This window comes from Nanorana parkeri, unplaced genomic scaffold (assembly GCF_000935625.1).
Source record: "Nanorana parkeri isolate BGI_ZX_2015 unplaced genomic scaffold, ASM93562v1 scaffold167, whole genome shotgun sequence".
Taxonomy (NCBI): Eukaryota; Metazoa; Chordata; class Amphibia; order Anura; family Dicroglossidae; genus Nanorana; species Nanorana parkeri.
The window spans coordinates 1,773,673-1,786,120 of NW_017306435.1; the positions used below are offsets into that span (position 1 = coordinate 1,773,673).

Here is a 12,448-nt window from a genome sequence, read left to right on the forward strand (position 1 = left end):
AGGGGGAGTGTATTATTTTGCTTGTGCGGGGGTGGAGGGTGTATTAGTAAGGGGGGGTTGTATCTTTCTGTGTGTGTGTATATTAGGCCCCATTCACACCTATATTTTAGGTGCGATTGGAGATTCCTGTGTCATAAATGTGCGTCTTCCTGCACAGGGATCCCTAATCTGGCATTTACATGCAGCAACTGTTACCCATTCAAGTTAATGATCGGGTGACAGCTGCTGCATGTAAACGCCTGCACACCGCATGTAATCATATGTGAAAGGATTACATGCAGTTAGGAATTAATCACTATCCCCGGATACACAATCGTGTATCCGGGGATAGTGATTGTTTTTGTAACTGCAAGTAATCGTATCACATATGATTACATGCGGTGTGTAGGCGTTTACATGCAACAGCTGTCACCTGATCATTAACTTGCATGGGTGACAGTTGCCACTTGTAACTTGTGCAGACATTAACACTGGTACTGTACATAGTAGCGGCTCCCACAGGACTAAAAATGTTGTCCAGTGGCCTTCGAGTAAATTGAGTTTGAGACCCCTGGTCTAACTCTTCGTTCAGACTTATGACCAGAAGAAGAATTTGGGTATTTACAGTATGCAAACCTAAGTAATCAAGCGTTGGGACTTATGACCAGCTCTCCAAATGGTTGGCATTGTACACTGTACAGTATATTAGAGTTGATTTCCTCTTTTCTTCGCTTAGTGACCAATTTACTTATTCACCTAGTCTAGGAACGGAATTCAATCGTTAAGTGAGGAGTATCTGTACATGAAATTACAACTGCTTCCACCCAAAGTTAAGTGATCATACTTTCATATGTTTGGTCAACTTAAAGGTTTTCTCAAACCATGTGGTAAGACGGAGACCCAGCCATACCTTCCTTGAGGCAAGGTATACGTTTTATCTCAGGAGGCATTGTGCTGGAGTCACAGTGTTAAGGATTTTGACTTGCCTCTTTGCCTTAATTTAAGTGAATGATCTGTCCACAGTATAAGTAAACCACTGTAAACAGAAGGACAGCATTGTTATTATGCCCTGTGTAGGATAGGGAATCTAATTATAGCTTCCTAATATATATTAAATAAAAAAGAAAAGGGCATTATGGCTTACATTGTGATCAAGCACGAGTGGGCATTTTATTCTGTAACTAGTAGCCAATCTGTAAATTCTAGAAATCCTGCAAATTGTGTTACAGATATGTACTTATTTACAGTGAAAGTTTGTTTTACCAAAAGTGGAGTGTCACAGTATTTTTTACAAATCCAATTTCAGCTTGGCTTCTGTCAGGAATGTCATTACTTTTTATTCAGGTAATATTTGCCTGATGTAGCACATTTGAAGGTGCCTTATTAAACTTCTCAGCACACATTCTTAATTGCCAGTGATTTGTTGGTGGTTGATGGGGCACTAAACGGTTGTACATATGTGAATTTATGAGAAACCTTTATATTACCCCCATTTATCACCACCCACTGAGCACACCCCTTACTATCCATTCAGATCCCTCTTACTCATGGGGTGAACATAGTGCCAAGCTTTTAATAATATGAGTCATAATTCTTTCCAACACTGAATGTTGGGGTGAGAGGCCATCAGAGGCAGAGAATGGGGAAGATGTGGAATTTGCATTGCTTAAAGAAACAGATGTAGCTATGAAAAAGTTGACAAAACTGAAAATAATGGTTGCAATGCAATGAAAGATGAGAAACGTAAAAGAAATTACTATGAGCTGTATATTTAAATCAAGGGGGCTGATTCATGAAATCTAGAAAAATCTAAAGAAAACAAAAATGAGTACAAAAATGAGTACAAAATTGGAGTTGTTTCCCATTGATTTCATGAATGAGCCCCAAAGTAAGAAATAAGATGTTAAAGAAATAACAACTATGAAAGCAGGTTTAAAGAAGAACTCTGGGGAAAACAATTATTAACCCTTGCAGGGGAGCTACCCTCGCACTTCAAGGGTTAACTGCTTGTTTTGGTCTAGGCAGTAAAATAAAGTTATACTAACTTTATAGTAAAATAAAGTTATACTAACGCGATCATCTGAGACGGCCGGCTTTGTCTGCACTCCCTTGAGCCTCTCTCCTATGCTGCAGCGATAGTATGTCCCTCAACATCTTCACGTCCTATACACTGTGTATAGAATGTGATGACTCACGGACCTTAGACGGCTGTAGCGGAGGGGGAGAGAAGCTGGAAGGTCTGGTCTAAGAGCAAGCCGGCTTGGAGGATTGGATGAGTATAACTTTTTTTATTTTCCTCCCTAGACACAAAACAATTTAGTTAATCCTTGCAGTGTAGCCCCACTGCAAGGGTTAATAATTATTTTACCAGGGTTCTCAGAGGACAAAATCTCTGGAAATCAAACAAAAAGGGTCCACAGACATGAAATAACAGCCTAATCTGCCTGTTTTTAGATATCTGGTGTCAGTGAAAAGTGGCAGACAAGATGGCGGCCAAAGGATCATTTGTGAAATAGGAATCATTAGCACCACATGGGAGATGTTTAATAGCTTGATTGCAGTGCTAAAAATGCTAGCAATTAATTGCTAGTAGTAGATGGAAGCAGTAGTGTCTATTGTGCAAACTATGCATGTAGCATGTAATGGTCATTAAACAATGTTTCAATCCTTTGTGATTGATTGCTACTACATCCTATTGCATGTCACTTGTATAGCTTATTCCAAAGAGAGCCAAATGCTCCATCAGTTTATCGATCAATTGCTACATCTAAGGTATTGGTAGGTCTTGAGTTTCACCAATCATTTTTCGCATATATATTCTTAATGGTTTGCATAACAGGGGTCATGGAAGGGATGTTGTCCTTTGCCTAAATACATTGTGCTGGAAGGTGTCCCTCTTTGTCATTTCAGAAAGTTGGGAGCTATGCTGTACACAGCCAGCTGGCAAAGTAACAGAAGAGAGACTTACTCTTTGTTATGAAGCAGGAACATTGCTGAGCAAACTTCCAGTAAATGGGGCTTACTTCATGTCTGGGGATCTTCCTGTCGACTAGCTATATTGGTAGAAACTAGCAGATCACCCTTCAGTGCCTTGTTTCTAATGTTCTCAAATGACTGCCTTTCATACCAGGAGCACTTGAATATGCCTGGCATCAGTGTACATTATTGCATGGGCATTGTAAGTCATTAGGTTCAATCCAAAAAGCTTTGGCACAAGGATAAGGATCTTTAATTTATCCATGTGACTGTAATGCATTTTTCCAAACATTATGATCATTTTGCATCATCATCAGGGAGTATAATGAACACGCTCATGTATTCCTCACTATTGCCATAGACTTAGGCAAGGGAAAACGCCAAGAAATTGCTGTATGCTGGCAGGTCTTTTTGTTGTACCCATCGGCCTTACCCTTTAATCCGAATAGTGTCCTTTTAAAATTAAACTCTGGATAGGGATAAAAGATAGGAATGCAGCTAGACACTCATTGGTAGATCTTTTTTTTCTGATGCAACTAGTGTAAAGCTGGCGATACACTGTTCACATGAATCGGATACAATTCTGACATTGGCTGGCCTGGGTGAGCTGTCGAAAGCACGTAGACTGAACGAAACAGGGGGAACTTGAAGATCTGTGGGAGAGAATCAGCAGTGCCAATGAAGCCAGTGTTAGAGGAAGCGAGGCGGCGCCGGAGGGAGCAAAGCCGCATAAGCCGATCCTTCATCTATAGCGTCGGCTCCTGTCACAGACGGAGTGATGCCAAATGCACTCCGCCACATAATCCCCCTTCCACCAAACCTTACATTTGGCACACTGCAGCCAGGCAAGTACCGTTCTCCTGGCAACCACCAATCCCAGACACATCCATCGGATTGCTATACAGAGAAGCATGATTCGTCACTCCAGAGAACACATCTCCACTTCTCTAGAGTCCAGTGGCGGCGTGCTTTACACCACTGCATCCGACGCTTTGTATTGCATTTGGTGATGTAAGGCTTGGATGCAGCTGCTCGGCCATGGAAACCCATTCCATGAAGCTCTCTACGCACTGTTGTGCCAATCTGAAGGCCACACGAAGTTTGGAGGTCTGTAGCTATTGACTCTGCAGACAATTGGTGACTTCTGCGCACTGTGCATTCAGCATGCACTGACCTCGCTCTGTCATTTATACATGGCCTCCCACTTCATGGATTAGTTGATGTTGTTCCCAGTTGCTTCCACTTTGTTATAATACCACTAACAGTTGACCGTGGAATATTTAATAGCAAGGAAATTTCACGGAACACTTGAATCCAATGATTTGGAGGGGTGTCCCAATACTTTTGGCAATATAGTATGTATATATAAATATATATATATACATCAACACTCAGACTGGGAGGTGTAAAAGCAGTGGGAGTCAGTCAGGCGTGTTGCATGCAAAAGTGCTGAAAAGAAACATGCTGATAGGAGCAAAGGGATAACCACATTAGCCTGCTACTGCTTTTTTACTGTCAAGTAGACATGTAAGCTGCGGAAAAATTTGGTTCGGTTATTTTGTTATTTTGAAAAACGGGATTCGGATCCGATATTCAATTCAGTTTGGGTTTCGGATTCGGACGAAATCCAAATTTCGTTAGTTTCGGATGAGTTTACGAATATCGGTTGCGAATAAACAGAATACCATATACAGATATTAATACTAAAGCTGAATCTCCTAGACCCGAAAGGCATTCGGGATCCGAATTTCCGAACTTCATTCCGAGCCAATGCACATACTGTATGTAGTACCTTAATTATAAGCATAACCGCTAATTCCAGGGGGAAAAAAAAGGGAGACTCATTTCAAAATAGATGAATGCTTTTAAAACGTTTTCTTAACCTTGCCATCTTCAGAAACATTCTCCTGTCACATCACTTGAGTTCATTTTACCAAATAAATGGAACTATCCCATCGCCCAAAGTAAGTGATTAACAAATTTCCTATCTCTCTACTGTGAGTCCCAGCTTTCCTGGAATAGTCTTGCTTCCCCAATTGGGGAAGTCAATCCTATGCAGTTCCCAGCAGTCTTTCTAGAATGCCAGGTCTAGTCTTATCGACTTCCTTTCGATGTCTCTCCAACTCCTACCACTACCAGATTCCCCCCCCAGCAAAACAGAGTCTGGAGTGGGAGCCCTTTTTCCCAGCAACACCGCCCTGCTAAAGGGTCTTACATTCCTGCCCCTGGAGAACTTACAATCTCTTCCATTTTTCCCTATGCATTCAAACCAAAGAGTTAATCTAGGCAGAAGTCAATTAATGTGCTTTGATTGAGGAATTACAAAGGGCTTGTCATTGCTTTTAACTCAAACCCAGACCCAGCTACTGCGAGGTAACAGGTTTTTTTCTTTTACCAGGACTAGGCTGCTCTTATTGTTAGGAGAAGATGCCTCCCATGCTAGCGTCATGGTACCCTATCACTGTAATCCGTTTTAGTTTTGTTTTTATGATATGTGCAAAAGATGACTTTCTGTACTTGTTGACTCATAATGACCTAAATGACAGTACATGATTACTAAACAGATCCATTGAAGAGTCTTTAATAAAGATAACTAAAGCTACTATTGTTGTTGCTGTTCATTTTGTTTATCATTATTTTTGAGAGGACTGATGGCCACAATCATAGATCTAGCAAACCCCTTGAAAATCACTATAATAGCTTGCCCTCCTATCCCCCTTTTGGGCTCCCAAAGTAGAATTCCCTCCTCTGCAGTACTTACCTAACCCCTCCTCCACCTTTTGCTCCAAAGGAACTTGATTAGAGGTTTCTCTAAAGCTACCCATACACCTTACTTTTGTCTTGCGATGGTCGTATGCTTCTTGAAAGCCCGTACGATCTGCCCACCTTGGACGGGCAGATCGTACTTGCGATCATCGAAAGCCCGATTTCCGATGACGGCAAAGGCTTCCGATGACGGCAATGCAGAACGGGCAGTGTGCGAGTGCGCACACCGGCCCGTTCCACAGCTATCGGACGAGCAGGCTAGAAACCCGCCGAGAATCGTACGATTCTCGGCGGGTTTTCGAGCATGTTGGCTCGACAAAAGACGTGCGACCTTACAGTAGAAACGGTCGCACGTCTTAGTTCACACTGCTCGATTCTCGTACGATCGCGGGATTTCACCCGATTCTCGTACGAGAATCGAGCAGTGTATGGGCACCTTTACTGTGGGTCCTATGTATTAAGTGTGAAATGTGGTGAGCCTGTGTTCACAGAATCTTGTGAAGATCCAGCACTCAACTGGATGTTTAGAGTGCACACTGAGGACCTTCAAATCACTTTGCCTTCCATCACACTTTGGTATACCAAGTTTTAGGCTATTTAAAGCACCGGTACACAGAGCTCCCTGTATATGTATTATGAATGATGATATTTGAATCTCATACTTACAGAATGTTTTGTTGAATTATTTAAGGCCACATTTCTGGTCATTTTAAAGTGTATTCAAGTGCTGGATACAGTGCCGGAATGGTTAAAACTCCTGTCAGGTTTTTTGTTTTTTTTGCTGTGCCCAGCAGAAAACTTTCCCATCATTTCCTACCCCAGAGACACAACATTCGACATCTCTCCAAAATAAGAGAAATCCCCTCTTAGTCTGCTTTCACTGAAACAAGTGTCCCCATTGAAAGCTTTTCTCTCTATTCCTGGACGTAGGACATGAAGAGGGTGAATCTCCACATTGGGGACACGGAAACCTGATTTACCTCTTTCCCACCAAAGCCTAACTACATTGTTTTGGCTTTATATACACATTTAAACACCAGCTTAGACCATGATATAGACTAAGCATATAACAATGGACAACAAGTGCACTTTGTCTCCTGATGACATAATCAGCAGTACTTAAGGCCTGGTTCACACCTAGGCGTATTGCATATGCGCGTCTGTCGCGCGTTTTTTTACCGCGATTCGCGGTAAAAAAGTCGCGCGACAAACGCACATTTCCGAAAGGGTTCTTGGCTGTATCCCAATGGAAACGCGCAACAAAACGGCCCAAAGTAGTACATGTACCTTTTCAGGCGTGGGCCGTTTTGTAGCGCGTTAGGGACGGGCGGAAATACGCCAAGGTGGGAACGAGACCATTGAATACAATGGGATTTATATTTTGAGCGTTTTGTAGAGCGTTTGTCAAGCGTAGAACGCGCTACAAAACGTTCAGGTGTGAACGAGGGCTAAAGGATAAATACATATGTAATAGAAGTCCACACATTCTTACTCTCGGCCCTCCGCACCAAAGTAACTTTGTAAATTGCATCACATAGGAGAAAATTGTTAAATCCGCTGTATGCTGGCAGGCTTGCCCAACGCTTACCATCCTCCACTTTAACCCAGCACAAGTGCAAAGGGATACCCATTATTCTCAATGGAAAGCCCAAAGCGTGTGCACTATTTCAAAGTGCATACAAAGCAACAGAGACTGGGTATTACCCTGAGCAGTCTGGGCCATGTAAACTGAACTTGTTGTAGTGGTGGGGGGGTTCTAATGAAGCTACATTCCATTTAAGTGAATCTGTGACATGTGGTCCAAGATCAAAGTGTTGTATATCAAACACAGGCACTGTAGATATCGCAATTACGTTAATGGTATTTCTGAGTATTTCGCAGTAGTCTAGACACCTTTTATTTAAAGTCACCACTTCTGCATAGAAAGGATGCATGGAGTTGAAATGCTTAATACTGCTTTGTGCTTGGATTCTGCAAAGAATATGTCAACTTGGTTGTGCACAATGTTCTCCTATATACCTTATATCATAAATATATAGTGAAAGCCTAGCTTTACCGTTGTCATAGAGAGATTATCACACAATATGAAAAATTAGGCCCCATTCACATGGGAACACATGCCGCATTCTGGGATTCCTGCACAAACAACCTACAGATACCGGTGGCAGGAATGCCAGGTGTTCCAGTTCAGATGCAGGCACTGTTCTCACTATATGAGCTTTGGGATAAATGATTGTCCCTGGATGCAGGATGGATGCATCCAGGGACAATCATGTATCCCAAACCACATGTAACTGTACTACGTATGATTTAATGTGGACTGCCATGGACAGATGTGGCTGATGTCACGCTGTCATTTACTTCAATGGGTACAGCGGCCACATCAGAACGGAGACACCAGGCATTCCTGCCGCAGGAATCCATAGGTTCTTGGCACATGAATGCCAAATTGCCCGTGTGAATGCAGCCTTAGACTCCATTCACATCTGTGCGCTGTAAGAACGTATGCAAAATTGTGCACTTTCCACAGCCCATGACAAAGGTTTCCAATGGTGCCATTCATACTGAATGGCACCCCAATGCACACCTGTTGCAGCACACCACAATATATGGTAACTTATTACCATGCGTGGTGGTGCATTGAATTATTTTTAAAAGGTGCATGCACAGTGTGTTGGGGTGCAATTAACAATGAAAGGCACTGCAGTACATCTTGCAAAGTGACATATGTGATGCGCTGTGGCAATGTGTGCGAAATACACTTCTTTGCACGCGTTGTCACAGCATTTAGATGTGAACGGGAGCTTTTAGTTTATATGGGAAAAACTCAAGTTCCTGCGAGTACAGCAATTGCAACAAAGTATCATAAATTAATGATCTTGGGCAAATTGTGGCTTATTGTGGCTTATTCTTTGTAAGTCCCCGTTCACATCTGTGCACTGCGGAAACCTGTGTGTAAGCGTACGTTTTTGCAGCTCACAAAAACGCATGTCACTTAAGATGCACTGCGGTGCCATTCACTGTTAATGGTACTTAAACACACTTTGCGGCATCATTCGCTTTATCATGCGGCTTCTATGGTGTGACTGATATGTATAGAGAAACCATTGACATAAACAGACTGCCTTATACCCCATGCACAAAATTCTTAGGTTACTATTTGCTGATATAGCCCAAATATACCAGCATTGTGCTGCATTGAACATAGAGGGACCAGCAGACCATTGACTGCACCTGTCGGATGAATTGGGAATCTCTTTACAATATGATATTTATAAACAGACAGACCTCCCATTGTATGACCAGTTTTAGTAGAATGTTGGGTAATACATGAATACTACGTGTTTTCCACCATTGCTCTACTTATCTGTAGAAAGCCGCTAGCATAACAGCTAGAGATAATGTATCATAACATGTTAATACACAAGACAACTTGGAGCAGTTAATATATAACACAGCTGAATAGGAAGTATAATAACACAGACTTGTAAACGTTATTGCCACAATTAAGTTACAATGCACTTTGTTTCATTGTTATCACAGAATGTATAATATGGGTTTACTATGGAGGCCCCACATGACCCGATTCTAATGCGTTCAAGTACGTCTTGGATGGGATCTGAACCGGATGAACCTGGCTATGTAGGGTAGCTGGGTAAAACTAATGTTTCTGACCAGAGAAAGTACTTATTAATGGAAGCAGCTATTTTCTAATATATAAAATGTCCCTTCTCTATGAAGAATCGGGAAGGAAGTGATACCTATAGGAGCCCTGCCTAAAAATGCTGGTTAAATGTCTCTAAGGATTGTGGTCAGTCCGAGCAGTGCAGGCAAATGTCTCATTACTCACCGCCTTTGGCCAGTCGCAGTTATATAAATAGGATAACATTATATCATTTGGAACTGGAGAGTGAATGAAGATTTTGAAGCAATTTTTTCTGGGGGTTTTTGCATTCATTCTTCAGGCATTTTCAGGCTTTTTGTTTTAGCCAAAAGAAAGTTAGTTACTAGGAGGGGGAGATGTTTTTTAGGCACAAAATCACTTAAAAACGAACATTATGCGCATTTTTCAAGCGCTCCCATTGAATTCTATGCCAACAATGTGCCTGTTAAGAAGCTCCTGTACTTTTTCCAGCTTCAGGGCTTGTTCACACCATGTCCAGACCAGAACAGTTTGTTCCCGGACCAAAAAAGCCAATATATCCCTATGGTATTTCTGGGCTCTGTTCACACCAGCGCAGTACGTTCCGGTCAAGACAACAAAAATACTGCTTGTCTCATTTTCTCTGGTCCGGAATGCACTAGAGCACATGTAAATGCATCAAAACGCAAGCAAACACACTGGACGGCACCTGGAAGACAATTTTAAGCTAAAAAAAATGCGTCAAAAACACACTACACTGTGTTTGCAGATCTGCTCCAGATCTGGTCTGGACATAGTGTGAAGATAGCCTAAAGCTACCAGGGACAGGTGAGACAACACTAAGGCGTGAGCAGGCAACATTGCAAATAATGGGATTCTTCATGTTGAATGTTGTGATGAAACACCTAGGTGCGGAAAAAGCAGATTCATCAACGACCCCCCTTACCCACAGGATGTTATTGGATTACAGTAACATTTTAAACCGTGAACCTGCAAATAAAAAAGTACAAAAATCAAGGAAGTACTATGTTCTTCAATAACTAAACATAGCACACTAATTAAATCCTCATAATATCCATTACAAGCAAGACCCTAAGATTCCATGACAGTATAGCTGCAAAGTCTGTGGGCATCTTTCCTTTTTATGGTCTGTCATGTCTTATCACTGCACCAAGCTGTAGCTATTACAGACTGGCCATGATTCTGAAGATTGCAATATAGCAGAAATCCCTATGTCCGGCGTTGCTGAGTAGCCAGCAGTGGAAAAATCACAGCCTCTGCTCCTTTCTTTAAATCTCATACACAGTAACAAAAATTCTCTTTGGAGCTCATTATTCAATAAGGATGTGCCCAGGGTGAATACTGAACAATGTTGTAACTATTAATACACTTTCTTTCAGACTCAGCACAAACATGTACTTTAAGCTAATTAATGAACTACCATGATTCTGAGCGCTCTGTCTTTGTTTCCGGAACAGATTCCCTTGAAAGACTTTGTTTCCATTATTTCTCAACAGACATTATAAATCATATGACACCTCCATTACATATGTGTTGTCTGCTGCAGGTAGGAAGTTTGGAGTTAAAGTGATATCCGTTATAGGCTAACTTATTAATGATGTAAACTTCATGGATTCCTTAGATTGCTTCATCAGCAATAAAAAAGCGAGCTGACATGTGGTCTCCTTGGTATGGATGGGCTCTAAGGGGTATTCATTATCAGCTAGCATATTAATGATGTAAGCTTCAGGTGTTCCTTAGATCCCTTCCTCAGGCTTTATACAATTCTGCTACAGGTAGAAAGCTTTGATTATGGTGATATCTGTAATTGGCTAACAACTTTTTAAAGTTGGGGATTCCTAAAGTCCACCACATATGTTACAATCTGATTGTACAATCTCCTTTAGATCTGCCAACATGTATATATTGTCTGCCTGATTGCATACAGTTTGGTTGGATAGGTTAGGTAGGGCCCCATATTACAGAGTTTTGGTAAATCCAAAGTTGATTGTATGTTCAGGTTAAAATGTGTATAATAACCCTTTGATCCAAGCTTTGTCAATTCTACAGGTAGAAAGTTTGGAGTATAGGTGATATCCCTTATTGGCAAACCTATTAACAATGAGGCTTTCATAATTCCTTAGATTCCTTCATCATACAATACTGCTACAGGGAGAAAGTGTGGACTTTAGATATCCCTTATTGTCTAACTTATTATGAATGCAAGCTTTGAGAATCCCTTAGATCCCTTTGTCATTCAATTCTGCTACAAGTAGAAAGTTTGGAGTATTATCTGCTAATTTATTAAAAATGTAAGCTTTGAGGATTCCTTAGATCCAATATATAAGTCTGCTACAGGTAGAAAGTTTGGAGTTAGGTGATATTCATGATCTGCTAACTTATTAAATATAAAAGCCTTGAGGATTCCTTATATGCCTTCATCATACAATCCTGCTACAGGTAGAAAGTTTGGAGTATAGGTGATATTCGTTATCGGCTAACTTATGGAAATATACAAGCTTTGAGGATTCTTTATATACCTTCATCATACAATTCTGCTACAGGTAGAAATCTTGGAGTATAGGTGATATTCATGATCTGCCAACATATTAAATATACAAGCTTTAAGGTTTTCTTATATACCTTCATCATACAATTCTGCTACAGGTAGAAATAGAAGTACATATAAAATACATGTTATAGTCCCAACAATGAGCCTACCTATAGTTCTGGAACACAATGTTGCATTATACTATCTGGCACTACATGATACAAAACAACACAACTTTTGTCTGCGTCTAGAGTTTGTCTCTAAACCCACACTTGCACTCAGTCCATTAGCACTGACAGCTGTCACTGTAGTCCCACAGCTGTATCATGTAGAAGAGCCATCACCCTTACCCTACTGTGCTGTCTAACTGTACACTATGAACCCTAGTCCAGGCTGACTACAATAGGAATCCACCTGCCCCACATACAATGACAAACCTTTAGTGCTGGAAGATGCAGCCCTCCTGGACAATGCACAGCAGCAGAAACACCTGCGATCTGAATCCAGAAAATATGTGCAGGCTCCATTCACAC

General features: G+C 41.3%; 1 protein-coding gene across 1 annotated transcript in view; it reads right to left on the minus strand.

Annotated features, from left to right (window-relative positions):
• Positions 1-12,433, minus strand: part of STRA6 (stimulated by retinoic acid 6) — a 55,447-nt gene extending 43,014 nt beyond the window's left edge. Inside the window, exon 1 of the mRNA XM_018554646.1 lies at positions 12,353-12,433. The gene's annotated coding sequence lies outside the window, so the exon portion shown is untranslated. The remainder of the gene's footprint in view (positions 1-12,352) is intronic.
• Between the last annotated feature and the right edge of the window lie 15 nt (positions 12,434-12,448).